Here is a 19301-nt window from a genome sequence, read left to right as displayed (position 1 = left end):
TAATAAAAGTCAGTGGTAAAAAACCTGTGGCCATACAATGAGCCAACAGTCTCACTCAGTGTGTACTGGCCCACCCCGGGCCTAGAGTATCTGTACGTCTGCCTCAGAGGCTGCGTACGCTGGGGGAGCTCCGGCGTCCCGCACCAGGAAAGCAGACGTTGGATCAGTCCGGCAGGTGAGGGGGCGGGGTCCGGCTGACTCTCGCCGTCAGGAGAGAAACAGCGAAACAGCCCAGTCAACCCAGGCTGGAAGGCAGGAAAAGAGTGCGATCAGTGGACTGAATCATGAGAAGTTAAACTCACTGGTTCTCAAGCTCCAGGGTAGACCGTCCCTCTATGTGGGTAAATAGAGAGCGATGTTCCCAAACAGATGCGGTGATCAAGCCGGGGGTCCTGTCCACGTCCGGGAAGGCGAGCAGGAATCTCCGTCTGCGTCCAGCCTCCAGCACCTTGGCCTCTCTGCCGTGCGTCCTCTGCGTCCGGGAAGTTGAGCAGGAATCTCCATCTGCGTCCAGCCTCCAGCACCTTGGCCTCTCTGCCGTGCGTCCTCTGGCTGTGCCGCATCTGTTTCCTCCTTTTAATCACCGCTGTCCACCTGAGAGCCCTGATTGCAGGATTCGCTTCACCTGTGAACAGAGCACAAGGGAAGACACACCCACCCCTGTGCAATTGACAGCCAAGTCCCAGTTCAATACTCTCCCACAAACACAGTTCACTGTCCACAATGTTTCCAATAAAAAAAAACAGTTAAAATCATAGTTCAGTCGCTGTCAGCCGCGACACCACTACCCCTAAAAAAGAAGCCACAGATATTAGGGCACTTGAAATCTTCCCAGGGCCGTGTCCCAATACACCCACTACCCCTACTTTTCAGCACCACCTAAAACGCATTTTTATGCAGAAACTAAGGGTGCGTCCCAATACTCCCCCTCGCCCTCGTTTTGATCCCTCCCCCTAAATTTTGCGCATTCCCGTGAGGGTAGTGCTGTCCCAATTCCTCTTTTCACCTAGGGGGAGTGGGCATAACGAGGGCTAGGGGCTGAGAATAGCCCCTTCACAGCAAGGGATTTCAGATGCTGACTTCGCGAGCGAGGGGCTATAAAAATTTCCCAGAATGCTTTCGTCGTCATTTGCGGACTGAATCAAAAAAAAAAACATGGCGGACATTTCTTATTTTTTAGTGAATAAAATCAATATTTTGAGTTAGTTTCTGCATAAAAATGCATTTTGATTACATTTCTAGCGAGAAATATATATTTTACTTTCATAATATTCACTCAGTGAATGTACATAATCCCTTTTTTGTCCGTTGTTCGCGAAGATCGCGCCGGAGTAAAGGCTGTTACGCCATAGGCTACGTAGCCTACGCCGTAGGCTACGTAACCTACGCCGTAGGCTCTGCGTTGATTCGACTCGCCGACCGAGGGCAAACAGGCAGACTCGTCTCAGATTGTGACCAAGGGAGCAAGCATTTTTTTGTGGGAAGTAGAGAGAAATAATCCTGTGACTCGTCAGATTTGTTTTGGATGTTTCTGATATCATAGTTTTCAGAAACCACAAAGCTGTTATCTGGGTAATTTACACACTTTCAGATAAAGCTGAAGTGAAGATAGCGGAGCTGTTTTATGGTTCCGCGTTAAATCGACGCAGAGCCTACGGCGTAGGTTACGCGGCGACACGTGCCCTACGCCGTACCCTACGCCGTACCCTAAGCCGTACCCTACGCCGTAGGCTCTGCGTCGATTTAACGCGGACCCATAAGCTCCGGAGCCGGCAGGCAGAAATCTCTAAATTTTCGGAGCAAATTTCTTAACAGGCGTAACTACAACTGTTAGATTTCATCTATTAAACCAACATCTTCCTAAATGATTTATTTCAGCCAGCGTAATTCTCAACAGAGCTGCAGGTTTCTCTCCCGGGACGACGGAGCAGCTTGACCCGGCGATCACGTCTGTTCTCGGGCTGTGAGCTGCTGCTGCGCCCCGGGGCCAGCGGCTCTTCTTCCGAAAACGTCGAGTCAAATTTCTTAACAGGCGTTATTTGGATAAACTGAGCCCAGGTTGGGGATCTTGAAAGGTTACTTTTACTCCTGAAAAAATATTAAAACTTAATAAAGTCGCATATTAACAGCGCTACAGCTGAAATTAAAACAGCTTTTGGCTCTCAGCTTCCTGATCAGGGTAGGGAGGAAAATGAGGGGGAGTGGGGGTATTGGGACAGGCACCTGGGCCAAGTGCCCTAGATTTCAAGTGCCCTAAAATCTCCCCCTTCTTTTTTAGGGGGTAGGGAAGAAAAGAAGGGCGAGTGAAGAAAAGTAGGGGGAGTATTGAGATTGGGCCTAACTCAAAATATTGATTTTATTCACTAAAAAATAAGAAATGTCTGCCATGTTGTTTTTTTTTATTCAGTCAGCAAATGACGACGAAAAGCATTCTGGGAATTTTTTCTGGCCCTAGGTCAACTAGTGTGCATCTGAAATCCCTAGCTGTGAAGGGCTAGATTCATACCCCCTAGCCCTAAATAAGCACACTCCCCCTAGATGAAAAGAGGAATTGGGACACCACTAACCTCACGGGAACGTGCAAAATTTAGGGGTAGGGCTGAAAAGTAGGGGTAGGTTTTTCTCCCACTAGGGGAGATTTTTTTACCTGCCATTTTTATGTAATAATTGCTCGGGGGTTTATGTTCTGGTCTCTGGAAAGATCCTAGAGACAACTTCTGTAGAATAGACGCTTTATAAATAGAATAATAAAGTATCATAGAAAAAAACTGTTTAAATGTGTCATTTATTTGTTTAAGTGATAATCATCTTTTTTTTTTATTTTGACACAAACATCCTGCAGTGGGTGGATGCATTCTCATTGGTCAGGCATGTTTGAGTGACAAGTGTCTCCAACAAATACTTTTTTTAATTGAAGTTCAGGTTTTTATTGTTGAACATCTGTTTTGATTGAATAATAAAGACACAAATCTACCTTCATATGAGACACCCTCAAGTTTTTTTTTGTTGTTTAATTTACAGATTAAAGGTTTATAGATTTACGTTCGTTCATTTTAGTTTCTGTTATTGTTGTTAGATTTTCCAAATGTTTTTGAAAGCAGTGACTTTAGTTATGAGAGCTCTCTTTCGTGAATCCAGCGTCCATTTGGTGTCTGGTGCACAGATGCTCTAAAGTTACACAGTTCACATATTTTAGCAGTTGATCCTTGAAAAATAAAAACTATTTTCCAGAGCGCACATTGGTGGATTCCTGTAAAACACGTGGTATATCAGCGACAGAAAACGAAAGTGAAAGTAAGATTTCTATATAAAACAGCAACTTGCAGAATCTGGGGCTTCAGTCTGTTTTTCTCTGCAGCAACAGCATCACAGCAAAGGTAGGAGTCCAGATTAATACTAAATCTCATGTTAAATGCACTTTTGTTGTTAAAATGCAAAACGTTTTCCATATTTTGGATGAACTATTTTCTTGGATGTTACAATGAGTTTACATCATGCAAAAATAATAAAGCTGTATTCATTATGATTTACTTCGTTTTGAAATGAACAATCATAAACTGAGAATTAGTTATTTGCCTTCAAAACTGCTTTTGTACCTTATTAAGATTACAATCACAAATTTTCTTATTTCAGACTGTAAGTTATCCCCCCTCATGTCTCGAAATGTGCAGTTTGAGATCATGCAAAAAAAGTGAAACATTTTGGCTCACGTCTCCTAAAGGGCAGTAACATCTATTTGAAAAAGAAACTCCCCTTTCTTTAATTTAATAAAGTTTTTTATATCAGCAAATAATTTAAAAAAAAACAACATTTACCGGTAGTCGCTAACTCATTTTCCTATTTTTTTTTTTTTTTTTTGTCTCAGTGATCCTGAGTGTGCCTGCCTGGATCTGTTTTCAGGATTCCCTGGATAATCAGTCTTCAGTTTGCTCTTTGTCTGCCCACCAGTCTGTCCATCCATCCATCCCACTCTGAGTCCTGGTCTTCTCTTCCAGCCTTCCTGCAGAACTCCGGTAATGCAAACTTTCATCTGCCAGAACTCTCTGATGTAAACATCAAGTGCACCATAATCTAGTGCACTATTGTTGTGTGGGTGTATCAGGCACTTACCACACAATAGTAAGGAACAGAACAGGACGTGACTTTCTTCTCAGTCATTCTCCTTCTTCCCCCAATGCAATGTCTCATTCCCACCCCTTACACAGCGCAACATCGCCCTCTATAGATCCTCAACTATAACAGTCAGGCAATTGCAGTGCAGGCATATGTATTGTATGAACTATTCATTGCATGAACACAACAACCATGTTTGGCCAAAACTAGTGGTGAAGCACAGTAGTGGAAGAGTGATCATTTGAACTGGGATCTGGACCTGGACACCTTGTTGAGCACTATAACAGAATGGCTGAAATAGAAAAACGATCCCTAAGGTGTAATGGAAAATCAGACCAAAAAGGAGCTCTTCAAATTCCCAACAATGTGAGATTAACAACCTCATAAAGATTAAACACTACTTTTTAAAGTTATTGCTGGATTTCTCCCCCCCAAAAAGCCCTGAAATAAGTTACAGAACATTGGGCTTTTTTTGATTTCCATTCATACAACAGGAGTTATTTGTACAGTGATGAGAGTGCAGAACATGTTGACGAGACTTCTTTTGCTTCAAAATGAACAAGCCTTGATTGCTGTGAGCCTGTGCTGGTCCTACCTGATTTACAAGCTTCTGCTTTCTTATCGTTGGCTTTAAAATGAATGCTGTTGAAAGAGGGAATTGATGGGATATATACCTTCTTTTTCACATGACTATTGCCATCCAAACCTTAAGAGCGTCCATCAACAATCCAACCAAGACAACATTAACTACATAGCAACAATTTGTGTCTCTGTCTCACTTAAATGAACTTTAGAGTTAGTAGGAGAGAATGAGAGAAATAGAAAAGAAGGTAAAACCCAAGACACTACAAAAACTTCTCACTACAGAGACGCACCAATGGGAAACTAACTTCACATGTGCGCTCTGGTCATTCGACTGGGAAATGAGGAAGGGCTTTGTTTCTTGTTTTTGAAGAACATTTCATCAAGATCCAGCAAAGTGGATGCACCAGTAGACAAACGATAAAATAAACAAACACACTTAAGCAGTGGCGATTTTGGTCTGTAAATTTTGGTGGGGCCATGCTGGAAAATCTTATGCAATCAGTATCAAGTGAGAGAAGGGACCACAGCACCTTTGACCACAAAATTGCAGCTGAATAATGCCATCATCACACAAACAGTGCCAATCTAACGACATATATTTTCATATCAATAGCGCTACCAAATGGGCACTGTTCAAGAGCTCATATCAAATACTCAAGATCGAAACAGCAACGTGACAACAATAAAAACACAATGCACAAGCACGACAGTGCACGAGCATGGCGTGTACGGCGCACATGCAATACACAGCAATTAATATACAAAGCCACCACACAGTATACCACAGCCAAACAGCCATTTCAGCACCACAGACAGGTAAACAGCTCCATCAGCGTCGGGGAGCCCACGTGAGGTTGTGTCCCCCCCACACCCACACCCACACATGTATCGCCAGTTGCGCATTACACAAAGTCCACTATAATTCAAAGAATATAAGTACATGGTCAGTTCCACTATAAAAATCTGTTAGACTCACCGTTGACGCTCCCGGTTAACCAGAGTTCCCTTTTGAACCATTCCTTATTAAATGTCCTCGTTTTGTCTTTTCCGGCTTGACAAATGGTTAAATCATCCGGTCGATGTGGTCCCAAACGTTTTATTTCCAACTTCTGCTCAATTGATAAAGTGCTAAATCGCACACGCACCAAATAGTCAACTTCATTCATTTTGAAACAATGAAACGTCACCTATCAATCAAAGTACGTAGCCGGCGTACGGCGCGCGTCGCTGCGTAACCTGCGCCGCAGGCTCTGCGTTGGTGTAACGCAGAACCATAAATCAGCCTTTATTCTGGCGCGGTTTGAAAAAGAAAAGCGAGTGATTATGTACATTCACCGAGTGAATATTATGAAAGTAAAATATTTATTTCTCGCTAGAAATTGTTTTTTTTTTATTCAGTCCGCAAATGACGGCGAAAAGCATTCTGGGAAATTCTGGGAACAGCCAATCACAGAGTGAGCTGTTTGAGCGCCGGCCGACGCCGATTTAACATGTCTGCTTCAGTTCAGAGCATGGTTCAGAGCAGCCAATGAGAGGCGCTCTGGGGCCCTGAGCTCGCGGCCCCACTGTCGAAGCTAATGTGTGCGCTGTACACGCGCAGGCGCGCGCAGCAGTTCACCAGTTAACAACATTACAGGCAGAGGGGACATCTCAGCCGTGCCCCACCGAGCGGAAACAGAGGGGCTGGATCAGGCAGGGCGAACTATTTACACACAGTTACACTACAAAAAGTGTCAGCAGATGAAATTAAGTTGCATCAAATGAAAACTGCGGACATTTCATTGGAGACAAATTTATTATGAACTTATGTTTAATGACACATAATCTTCCCCTGCGCAGCAGCGCACTCTGGTGGGGCCGTGCCCCACCGGCCCCTAATGCAAAGACGCCAGTGCACTTAAGCTAATAAACCCAGTTGTGATGGGATCAGTGGTCCGACTCACAACGTAAAACTAAACTAGTTAAATATGTTAAGTATATTTTTCTGCCCAGACACAAAACAGCCTCTTAGGTGGATCTTTGTAGTTGAAGAAAAAGGTGGTTTGATCTGGCCTGTCAGCGTTCCTTGGTGAACAGCTGGATGGTTACGCTCCGCAGGTGATCCTGGTCTCTCCTGCTTTCCTCATCTCCATGTGGATGAGGGGAATGCATGGGCACAGCAGCTGGGCCTCCTTCAGCTTATAGCCTCGCGGTAGATATGCTGCTATAGGCTTATGCTGCTGGGGGGCACCGACATGATCCACTGGGCGGTGCCTCTCACCCTTCTTCTCCTCTCCTTTTCCCTTCCTCTCTTCTCCATTACCATTTTTATTTATTATAAATATTTCATAGCTATCATTTTTGTCCATCGTACCTGTAGTTTCTTGTGCCAGCCCCCCCTTTTTTCTCTTTTGTGCATGTTTGCAGGCTGGAGCCTCGGGAGCTGCGTTCTGGCCTGCGTCCCCCCCCTCCCATCCCCGGTCATCCCATTGCTGCTTCCACCTGCCTACGTGGATGTCTGCTGTGTGTTGCTGACGCCCCCCCCTCTGACCATTCTGTTGCTGCTTCCGCCTGCCTGCCCCCCCCCCCTCTGGTCATCCCGCTGCTGCTTCCACCCGCCTGCTGTGCTGCTGACGTTCCCGACTCCCCCAGTCTGGCCTTCAGCAGGAGGGTCCCCCCTTATGAGCCTGGTCCTGCTCAAGGTTTCTTCCCTCCTAAAGGGGAGTTTTTTCTTGCCACTGTTTGGCTTAAGGCTTTTCTCCCACTATGGGAGTTTTTACCTGCCATTGTTTATGTAATAATTGCTCGGGGGTTTATGTTTATGTTTATGTTCATGTTCTGGATCTCTGAAAAGCATCTAGAGAAAACATCTGTTGTATTAGACGCTATATAAATAAAGTTGAATTGAATTGAATTGAAAGCTGCAGGTCGGTCCAAAGGCGTTCACATCGAGGCATGCAAGGGTCCCTCGTTCGGCTCATCCGGGGCTCGGAGCGTTCGCTGGTCAGTCGTCGCAGAGCTGCAGACTGTGGTTGCCATTTCAAGACAACCAGACGCTTCTTCACGCACGATAATGGAGGCCGGCCCATAGCTAGTAGACCTTCATGCTAAAATAGGAGCTGTGGCCTTTTTCATAGCTCACAGAGAACTCCATGGGACGGTGGACAGGGCTGAGGGAGAAGAGAGCTTGGGAGAAAAGAGAGAAGGCAGATAGGGGGGAGCGTGTGAATGTGTATGAATGTTGGTGGTGGTCGGAGGGGCCATTAGGCGCGATATGGCAGCCACGCTTCCGTCAGTCTGCCCCAGGGCAGCTGTGGCTACAAAACGTAGTTTACCACCACCAGAGAGAATGTGTATGAATGAATAATGATCTCTGTAAAGCACTCTGGGTGCCTTGAAGAGCGCTATATATAAAAAAAAAAAAAAAAAATCCAAGCCTTCTCTTTATAGCCGGGCCCAGGCTGCAATAAATCAGCTGTGGCCCCTCCTGCGATTTGGGGTTCATGCCCAATGAGGAGGCTATTCCTTATCACTGAAGGGCCGTAAATGCAAAGCCTGCTGGGTCTTTGAGTCATTTTGGAGGTTCCTTTGTTTTAAAGCATGTGGTCAACGTTAAGAAATTTAGGCTGGGCTCAGAGTTGGGCCTCAGAATTAAAAATTAAGTCTTCCCATGTTCAACACAGGTCTCTGGCCCAACATCACACAAACGCTAAATACATTCAGGTAATCATTATTGTTAGGATTCAGTAGGGGTGTCAACACAGCTGTAACACGAAGTATCACATTTTGCTTTGCCTTCTGTACAATATCTACACGCACTCAACACAAGAGCAGCAAAAGAAAGATATCTCAAAAGAAGGCCTACTTGATGCACAATGCTCAACATTTGTGAACTTGGTGAAAGGTGCTTTCATGACCGCAACATGATGTCAGAAGAACTCTGCAGTAATTTTGCAACGAATCAAGTGAATCAGTGAATCAAGTGTGTGCAGTGGAGAGAAAATACTCAAATATTTTTTAAGTTTTAGGTTCAGGAAACTCGATTTGGAGATCATTTGAGTCTTGTGTCTCCATTTTTGACATAATACTGCTTTATTTCATTTTTAGGAAACCATAAGATGGCGGGCATGAGTAAAGGTGAGTGAGTGTCTGCTGAAATGAAGCTCCTATTAGCAGTGATGAGTTCTGATGTCTTTATTTGTTTCCCAGGGACAGAGCATATTAAAAAAAAGGCAACACTTTTAAATATGCCAGATTCAGGCAAAGTCTTTTTATCTGATGTCCCTGGCCAGGTCTTCCGAAGGCTCGTTGAATAAGCAAAAATTGTAAAGAAAACAATTATCCATTGATCTATGGTTATTCTTTATTCTTTATTTCCTTCTTTATATTCTTTTTGAGCTCATAGTTTAGCTCCACAAAGTCACTTCAGGGAAACCATTTAGGCCAGATGATGAACTCCTGAGAAACTTTAAACGTTACATATAAATTGAGTTTCATGTCCAAGAATATGAAATAATACTCGTTTATTTCTTTTTAAGAAGCCACAATCTACAGTTTAGTAAGTGATTGTCTTCACTCGTCCTACTGGAATGGATTCATTCTGATATGTTTATGTTTTCCTGCTCTATATTTCCCTGCATGTCTACAGTTAAGGTCCACACGATCACCACAGGAGAAACATTTGGGGCAGATAAAAGTCTGCTGGCACAACTGACAAATGGACTATATGTGACGCTCACAAGCCAAGAACAAAGTGATGTCATCATTGTCTTCTGTCCAATCAGCTCTCGTGTTGGGTCAGACGTGGATGCAGCCATGAGGGGGGTGCCAGGTACTATGTTTAATCTGTTATATGATGTGGGACCATAGTCTATTTAATCCTGGTTCAGGGCTTAACATTGGTCTTTTATAAAACCATAATGTTTGTGTAGACAGATCTAAATTATCTCACATATGAAAATACCATCAACGTATGCAAATATACAGTAGTATTCTAACTTCACACAGCTAAAGATAAAAAGAAAAGACAAATGTGAGGGTTGTCAGGTTAGATGCTCAGCCTGATCATTCTTTTTTCTGGTGTCAGCAGAAGATAAAAAGATCATTCTGGTTGTGATGCATCACACCCGAGACGTCGACTACTCAACCGGTGGGAGAAGGTGGTCTGAGACCTTCAGTAATGTTGTCCTGGATGTTGATGTCCTCTTCCATGAAAGTCTGCCGGGACTATTGATCTGTGGAAGAAACGGCAAGGCTGTCCATCAGATACAAGCTGCTTTAACTGAACCCCATCGCAGCTTGCTTCGGCCAAGAGTCGAGTGTAATAATACTTTGAAATTGTATTTACTATTTATTATTATTATGATTACTTTGATTCTCATCATTATTTACCATTGATCATCATTAATTCTTGACATCCATCTTACATCTTGCCAAGTTCAATCTGTAATCGTCATGCTGCTGTTGTTAGCAAACCAACTACACGTTTGTATTAATCCAAGGTTGCTGAAGCGCCGCTGTCATTTTTCTTGTTTCTTTTTCCATCAATTCAACATGATATATCCCACTGTAAATGGCTGCTCTGCAAATATCTCTGATGATTTTAGCTAAAGGAGCTGTGAGCGAAGCTAACTTTTATTTATAGTACATGTGTTCCCACGAGCTTCTCAAGCAGTATGGCCGTGCCATGTAGGAAGAAAAATGGACTTCAAAACAACTCTTCAGGAACCAATGGGTCACGTGACCGAGTTCTTTGTACATTGTTTTATACAATATATGGTCTAACCCATGACAGAATAGCTGAGGAAAAACAGGCTGGCTAAACCAGACATTCCTAGACACATCCTCTTAAAACGATTAGATGTCGTGTTCACTGTATTTAAAATGTTTTATGTATGTAAAGTTTGTACTCTACTGTCTTGCATACCCAGACACCTGAATTAAGTTATAATGTCACTACTTAGCATAAAAAGTGTAATCATGACATAAAACCTGAAAATTATGATTTGTGTCTTGAGTTATTCCCCTAGTTGTGGAAATGATTGATGTAGTAGAGGGGGCATTTTTTTTTTAAATGTATGTATTTTTTGCTGTATGACATCTGGTGGATTTACAAAGCAATACAAAGTATTTTCTTTATTTATTTTTTTTCATTATCAAACACATCTTGAAGACAATACAAATGATTCACAATACAAATGGATCAATGAATTCTCAAAGCAATGACTAAAAGTAAAAATCAACCATCAGTATCACTGAACTGAACTGAATATTTAACTCACAAAACAATATGTTAAAAACAGTATTCAGGATTCAAAGTGAAGGCTAAAGATGTATTATCCTAATAAATACAAACTCTGGAGTGTTTTGCCAGTTGTGTTTCAGTGTTCTCCGACGTGAGCTGTTCATCCTCGTCCAAGAACTCGTCTATAAACTCCACCACCTCCTCCTCCTCGTTGCTTTGAGAAGTCCAGCATCTGTACCTGCAGGGTGGTCTGATTGTGATACCCATCTGCCTCCAGTCTTGCGTGGAAGTCCTCGTCTGTTAGACCCCACTGGCTTTTGTGCTACTTGTAATAAGCCACGTTGTTCTTCATGACATCATTGCTGGGGTCAAAAAGCATGTAGCTCGTAGCACACGGGACTGCTTTTTTCAGGTAATTCAATTTGTAATAGGTACAATAGTAAAATAGTGGTACATGGCCACAAATTTTTCAGCAACGTAACCCCCGACAACAGGTGTCAGGTCGCCTTCACAGGTCACCTTCCGCTCAAGCTCCTTGATGTAATGACCAGCTATAAATGGATAGAAGTCCTTAAAGTCTTTTACATCTTGTGGGCCCTCAGATGTAGCCAGACACTCATTGTAGACCTTAAAGAAGTCCCATAGTTCCATGTCTGACACCGAGGTACGGAAGTTGAATTCCCTCACTGCATGTACGAACAAAGTCTGCAACACCACAGGATGAGCATATGACTAAAGAGCCCCTGACTGTTTTATAATCCAAGTTTTTTTTTTTTTTTTTTACTTTCTAACCTGTCTGCACATATATTAATGGTTAATACCATGTTGGTAAAAACCTACATACCTACATATATATATATATATATATATATATATATATATATATATATATATATATATATATATATATATATATATATATATATATATATATGCATTTTTGATATAAAATACAGATATATATATTTTAATATATCATACATATTTATTTTATATATACATTTTTTTTTATTTATTTATATATATTTATTTATTCTTTTTATTTTTATTATTAGGCTCAGAAAAACGCCAACTGATATGCATTTGGCCCAAATGATTTGGGATGAAACGCATAACTGACAATAGAATCTATGTGACCGGCAAGTGTTTTTTTTTTTTTTTTTTTTTTTATTGAGGCAAGTGGGGTGGCCAGCGAATTTGTAGGGTGGGCCATGGCCACCCCTGGCCACCCCCTGGTGGCACCATTGGACCGGAGAGAGGTTCACACATGCCTGATACAAGACAACTTCACACAGAACCCTGCAGACCACCGTGTTTACACTAAAGAGTCTAAAGAGGCAGAGAAGGTAATAGTTGTTATTTGGGTGGATGACCTTATCATTGCAGCCAACAACACCAAGAGCCTAGAGCAAGTGAAGGGCATGCTTTCCACCAGGTTTAAGATGAAGGACCTAGGCAGGTTAAAACATTTTCTGGGCATAGACTTCAGCCAGTCTGACGGCTGTGTGAAAATAAGTCATAAGAGAGGTATGTGGAAAAGATCCTGAATCGTTTTGACATGCAGCAGTGTAGAACTAGGGAAACACCCTGTGAACAAAAGCTAGACTACAGTGAAGATGCACCAAAAATGGCTGATGTAAAGATGTACAGAGAGGCAGTAGGCAGCCTCATCTACTTGACCACCTGTACACGTCCTGATTTATGCTTTGTGGTAAGCAGGTTATCACAGCATTTTGCTGACCCCACAGATGAGCACTGGGCTACAGTGAAACATGTTTTGCGCTATCTCAGGGGTGTAACACAGTGATTCTTAACCATAGGGCCGCGGCCCACACTTGGGCCGCGAGCGCCATCTAGTGGGCCGCAAAAAAAAATCTGTTTTGTACGTTTGGGCCGCGAGGGCCGCGGGACTGCATAGCAACTCCCGACCAAATGAGGAGAAGATACTCAGCTAGCTGTACGTGTAATAGTAAGAGAAATGGTGTGTATTTACAGAGTAAATCCTTAATTTTGCACAGAGTAGGTTTAGATCCGCCAGTATCAGGGATCGATTACTTGGGTCTTTTCATTTATCCGGGCGCGTCCCCGCGGCCGGGGAGGTCGGTGCCGCTCGGGCTTGCGGGCTCCGTCGTTTACTGCTGAAGGATTGTACATGTAGATGCGTGGGCTGTCGTGTCTGCTGGACTGGACTGTTGTTCGGGCTTTCGCAAAAGCATCAGAAAGTGACTGCTCCGCAGCCAGAGAGCTGCGGGCTCCTGCCCTCAGCTGATCAGGCTCGGATGAAACCTGACGCGCTGAGTCCTCTGACAACTGATTAATGTAATATTCATGTAATATCTTAAATAAAGTACAATCAAACTAAGTTTTGCTTTGTAAAACTAAATATCGTTCCAGGCTCACCAATGTTTATATTAATTTATTATAAAAATGTGTTGAGACAATTAACAAAGAAAAGGGGAAATTCAAACTGCTGGTAGAGAAATAAAATAAGATAGCATTTGAAAAATAAAATAAAATGTATTTTATTTTTAAGAGAAAAAAATGTGTGTAATTCAAGTTACACATGTTAAGTGGCAAATATGTACTTTTTTTAATATACCAGTCAGATGCAGATGTATATACAACTATGAGGCTACTTGAATATATACATACATATACACACACACACACATAGGGCCTATATATATATATATATATATATATATATATATATATATATATATATATATATATATATATATATATATATATATATATATATATATATATATATATTATGGTGTTCTGGACCTTCGCTTGAGTAAATTTTCTCTAAATGGACCTCTTAAAGTTTTAGTTGAATACCCCTGCTATAAAGTGTTAATATTTAACGGGCCCCGGGCCACTCTGTACTGAAAAAATTGGGCCCCAAGGTCAGAAAGGTTAAGAACCCCTGAGAGCTCTGCTTCAGAAAGAGCAGCGAGGGTCTAGGCCTTCAGGCCTATAGTGATGCAGACTGGACGGCAGACGCCACTGACAGACGCAGTACCACAGGGTATTGTGTTAGTATGAGTAAATTAAAACTTACCTGCTGTATTCTACTGCCCTTATTTTTAACAGCTTGTGCTTTTTATTATTTTACTTCTTTTCTTATCATCTTATTTTTTAATTTTTTCAATCTTATTTGTTATTTACTGTCTAATTATGTCTTGCCGCTTTTAATGTCAATGTAAAGCACTTTGATTTACCTTGTGTTGAATTGTGCTATATAAATAAATTTGCCTTGCCTTGCCTATGAGTAAAGACAGCTCACTAGTCTCTTGGAAGACCAAGAAACAACCCACAGTAGCATTATCCACGTGCAAGGCTGAATATATGGTTCTAGCTCTAACAATACAGGAATGTATTTATTTAGAGCAACTACTGAAAGGTATAGATACCTACAGTATGTGTACTTGAAAACTGTTGTTTATGAAGACAACCAAGGGACTATTGCACTTGTGAGGAACCCTGTGTGCAGGCAGAGATGTAAGCATGTGGACATTAAATACCTTTTCATTAGGTCCACCATTAGAGATGAGAGGATGACACTGGTTTACTGTCCCACAGATGACATGGTTGCAGATGCAATAACCAAACCTGTCTCCAAAATAATGTTGAGAAAATTTGCAGGGGTCATGTTTGGTGTGTAAATGTTTAGCATTTGACTGCCATGTTATTTTTGTTTATTTGATCTTGTGAAAGTTGTACAGTATACATTCATAAGTGGGAGTGTTAAGTGTTGATGTATGACTGATTATTATTACTGTACTGTTGTTTATCACAAGAAGGACTATAAGAGGGTGTGTTCGTGCCCCGTTTCTCTCTCTCTGCCTTCTGCACTGGCTCTGATGAGAGCAGTCTGTTCATGCGTTATGAAAATGTATATGCCAGCTGGCTAAATAAATCATATTAGAATTTTTCTTCTGCTGCAAGTAGGCAAAAGGTATAAGCCTACATTAATGACTTGGATTTATATAGCGGCCTTCTAGGCACCCAGAGCGCTTTACAGAGATCATTATTCATTCATACATACACATTCTCTCTGGTGGTGGTAAGCTACGTTTTTGTAGCCACAGCTGCCCTGGGGCAGACTGACGGAAGCGTGGCTGCCATACCGCGCCAAACGGCCCCTCCGACCACCACCAACATTCATACACATTCACACGGGGCAAGGTGGGTAAGGTGTCTTGCCCAAGGACACTACGACAGCAAACTGGGACAGAGCGGGATTCGAACCGCCAACCTTCCGATCATTGGTTACCGCTCTACCACCTGAGCTACTGCCGCCCCTACATTGCTAGTGTGACCGTGGTTTTTATCAAGTACACGATTATAACTCTCCATTCTTACCTGCAAAGAGCAAGAAATATGTATTACTTATCATCGTTACGCCACACACGTCTTCACATTCAAGTGTGTTCTCGTTCTCGCAATGTAATCCCGCGAGACTTCCATTGTCCCCGAACATAGTGCAGCGCCCTCTGCTGGTGAGAGTTGGACACTGCATCACCACATTTGTCAATAAACAAACCTTTTCCTATCAGACAACAAACGGACAATTTTCAACACACTCATGAGATTTATACTTAAAGCAAGATATATTAAACATAGGCCTATAAATAATAATAATGTGGGTATATTACCGATGGCTCTGTATGCTGCATTTTCACCACGTAACATTTACGCTGTTTTACACACAAAACGCTAAAGAATTAATGAAGAGAGACGAGGTGGAGATGACAGAGCCACAACACAGAAGGACGTAAACCGTTAAAAAAGTCAAATTAATATCGGACTTCTCTGCTTCCATAAGCAGGCACTTTTTTCTCTAAATTTTTTTGTAAATTGAACATCCAAAGTCGGGCATTATCACAGCCTCGGAGGTTTGCTACTGTGGACAGAAAATCCAAATTGTATTTATAGTCAAACATTTAATTCAATCAAATAGCCACGTACAGTGAATAAAAGGGTGAAATTGAAATTCGACCGATTCTGATTAATTAGTAATTAGGATTCTGAAATACCACTTACCTCCACTGGTCGTATGTGACGTCACCAGGTCTGGGGACAGTAAACCTTCCGAGCTAATGGAAGTGATGTTGAACCTGCTGGGTACAGAGGAGCCCAACTTCCTTTTTGTTGAGTTGTTCCTCCGCCACATGCCTCCTCGCGTTCAGACAGCTCTGGCCTATACTATTATTACGGAGCCCCGCGCCCTGGCCGAGGAGGCTGATCGTTTTTTCCTGGCTGCTCAACGTTGCACCCCGGAGATGCTGGCCCTGACACGCAGCTATGCACCTGCGGGTGGCGACACGCCGACCAAGAAAGGACTCACTGCTGCTGACGGCGGCGCCCAGCTCTGGTATGTGCTATTACCATGCACGCTTTGGCGCTAAGGCGAGCAAGTGCCGTCCCCCCTGTACCTACGCGGCGGGAAACGCCAAAGGCTGCGCTCAGTAGCGGCCGTGAGCGCTGGCACGACGAACCGGCTGTTGTTTGTCCGAGACGCCATCTCTGGGCTCAAGTTCCTCTGCGACACCGACGCACAGAGGAGCGTGCTGCCGGCTACCGCGGACGACACCGCCGGAGGTTCCCAGGGGCCGCCACTGACGTCTGCGGACGACACCCCTATCCGCTCCTACGACACGAGGACCGCGGACTTGTGTTTTGGGGGTCAGCGATTCACGTGGGACTTTGTCACTGCTGACATCTCTTTCCCCCTCATCGGCGCTGATTTTTTGTGCGCACACGGTTTGCTGGTGGACGTCAAGAACGGCCGCCTTGTTGACGCGCTGACTTTCTCCACGATCGCGTGTGTTTCTGGAGAGGCGGCCTGCAGTGGGCTCTCCGGCTCGCTCTCGGAGGGGGAAAAGTACCAGATCCTCCTCGGTGAGTTCCCCAGCCTGACGGAACCCACCTTCTCTGCTGCCACGACCAAACATGGTGTAGAGCACCACATCGTGACCGAGGGCCCCCGGGTCCATGCTAGGGCCCGGCGGCTCAACCCCGAGAGGCTCGAGGTCGCCAGGTCTGAGTTTGCCAACATGGAGCGCCTTGGCATCGTTCGGCATTCGGACAGCCCGTGGGCGTCGCCGCTCCACATCGCCCCCAAACCAGGGGGTGGGTGGCGGCCGTGTGGCGACTACCGCCGCTTGAATGACGCCACTACTCCCGATCGCTACCCGGTCCCGCGCATCCAGGACTTCTCCGTGCACCTGGCGGGTAAGCTGATATTCTCCAAGGTGGACCTGGTGCATGGATACCACCAGGTCCCCGTGCATCCCGCTGACGTCCCTAAGACGGCCGTAGTCACGCCGTTTGGCTTATTCGAGTTTCTGCGCATGCCGTTTGGACTTAAGAATGCGGCTCAGTCCTTCCAACGTCTGATGGACTCGGCGCTCAGGGACATGCCCTACATTTTCGTCTACCTGGACGACATTCTCGTCGCCAGCTCCTCGGAGGGGGAGCACCTGGCGCACCTCCGGGGCCTCTTCACGCGGCTCAGCGAGCACGGCCTCATCGTGAACCCGGCCAGTTCGGGTTACCCTCAACCCACTTCCTTGGGCACCTCATCAACAAAGACGGGGCCGCCCCCTTCCGTCGAAGGTGGAGGCCGTCGCTGCCTTTCCCCGCCCGGATACCGCTGGGGCGCTCCGGGAGTTTCTCGGGATGGTGACCTTCTATCACCGGTTCATCCGCCGGGCAGCCCACACCATGCGCCTGCTGTACGAGGATCTCAAGGGCAAGTCCGCCAACCAGGCAGTCGACTGGACGGCCGAGAGGGAGGCCGCGTTCGATGCCACTAAGGCTGCCCTGAGCCAGGCAGCCCTGCTGGCTCACCCAACGCCTGGGGCCCCAGTGGCAGTCACGACTGACGCGTCAGATTACGCCGTCGGCGCAGTGCACGAGCAGTGGGTCGACGGCGCCTGGCAGCCGCTCGCCTTTTTCAGCAGCCAGCTGACCCCCAGAGAGCGTAAATACAGTGCTTTGACAGGGAACTCCTGGCCCTCTTCCTGGCAATCCGCCACTTCCGTTTCCTACTGGAGGGTCGTGAGTTTACGGCTTTCGTGGACCACAAACCCCTTACGTTCTCCATGTCGAAAGTGGCTGAACCGTGGTCTGCCCGCCAGCAGCGCCAGTTGGCGTTCATCTCCGAGTACACCACCAACGTCCGACACGTCACTGGCAGGGACAACGTGGTCGCGGACTGCCTCTCCTCTCCCTCTCCTCTGTCGTAGGGGCAGTCCAGTTGGGTGTCGACTACGCCCGCATGAGCACGGACCAGGCCTCAGACCGCGGGATCCAGACCCTCAGGGCCTCCGACACCGGGTTGCGCCTGGAGGAGGTCGCGGTCGGTGACTCGGGTGTCAGACTGTGGTGTGACCTCTCTACTGGCCAGCCTCGACCGCTGGTTCCGGCTGACTGGAGACGGAGCGTTTTCGAGGCGGTGCACAATCTCTCCCACCCTGACAGAAAGCCGACCGTTCGGTTGGTTTCTCAGAAGTTTGTGTGGCAAGGGCTGAAGAGGGACGTGAGGGCGTGGGTCGACGCGTGTGTGGCCTTACAGCGGGCTAAGGTGCACTGTCACACCAGGGCCCCCTTTGAAACCTTCACTGTTCCGGAGCGGAGGTTCGACCACGTTCACATCGACCTGGTTGGTCCGCTGCCTCCTTCGCAGGGCTTCACCTATCTCCTCACGGTGGTCGACAGAACGACTCGTTGGCCCGAGGCCATTCCTCTCTCCTCGACAACCTCATCCGACGTGGCCCGGGCTTTCATTGGGACGTGGGTTGCGTGCTTCGGGACCCCGTCCGACCTCTCCTCGGGCTGCGGGCCGCAGTTTACTGCGGAGCTGTGGAACGCGGTTGCGGACAGTTTGGGAGTCAAGCTACACCGCACCACGGCCTACCAAAAAGAAGCGGAGCACCAGAACAACACCCTGGATAAATGACCACACTCGCTCACTGAGGAAGGACTGTCGCAGAGCTGAGAGAGTTTGGAGAAAAAGCAAACTCACCATCCACCTAGAAATTTAAAAAAAATCAACGGTCACCTACAACAAAGCTGTGCGTCTGGCAAGACAGGCCTATTTCTCTGGCATTATTAATGAGAACAAGACAAATGCCAGAGTCCTTTTCTCTACCATCAAACAACTTTTAAACCCCCCTGAGTCCTACAAGCAGTCGTTCCCTGCGTCTAAAGCTAAGTGCAATGAGTTTGCATGTTTTTTTGATGACAAAATTTCTAACATTAGAGCTGGTATTATGAGTGGTGCCACTAGTGCAAACCCTCAAACTGGAGCTAATGGTGCCAGGGTTGACCTCCCCAGTGGGCACCTTATGTCATTTCACGCAATTGA

General features: G+C 45.2%; 1 long non-coding RNA gene and 1 pseudogene across 1 annotated transcript; one reads left to right on the top strand and one right to left on the bottom strand.

The window, feature by feature from the left end:
• The first annotated feature begins 3934 nt into the window (after nt 1-3934).
• On the top strand, nt 3935-10730 carry LOC133446343 (uncharacterized). The gene is made up of 4 exons (XR_009782829.1): nt 3935-4013; nt 8785-8814; nt 9326-9508; nt 9767-10730. It is a non-coding gene; the product is annotated as an uncharacterized LOC133446343 (long non-coding RNA).
• Nucleotides 10731-11017: 287 nt separating this feature from the next.
• Nucleotides 11018-16103, bottom strand: LOC133446289 (cartilage-associated protein-like; annotated as a pseudogene).
• Nucleotides 16104-19301: the final 3198 nt, after the last annotated feature.

This window comes from Cololabis saira, chromosome 6, assembly GCF_033807715.1.
Source record: "Cololabis saira isolate AMF1-May2022 chromosome 6, fColSai1.1, whole genome shotgun sequence".
In the NCBI taxonomy this organism is placed as follows: Eukaryota; Metazoa; Chordata; class Actinopteri; order Beloniformes; family Belonidae; genus Cololabis; species Cololabis saira.
The sequence above is the reverse complement of the archived record's forward strand: the minus strand, read 5'-3'. Positions and strand labels throughout refer to the sequence as shown.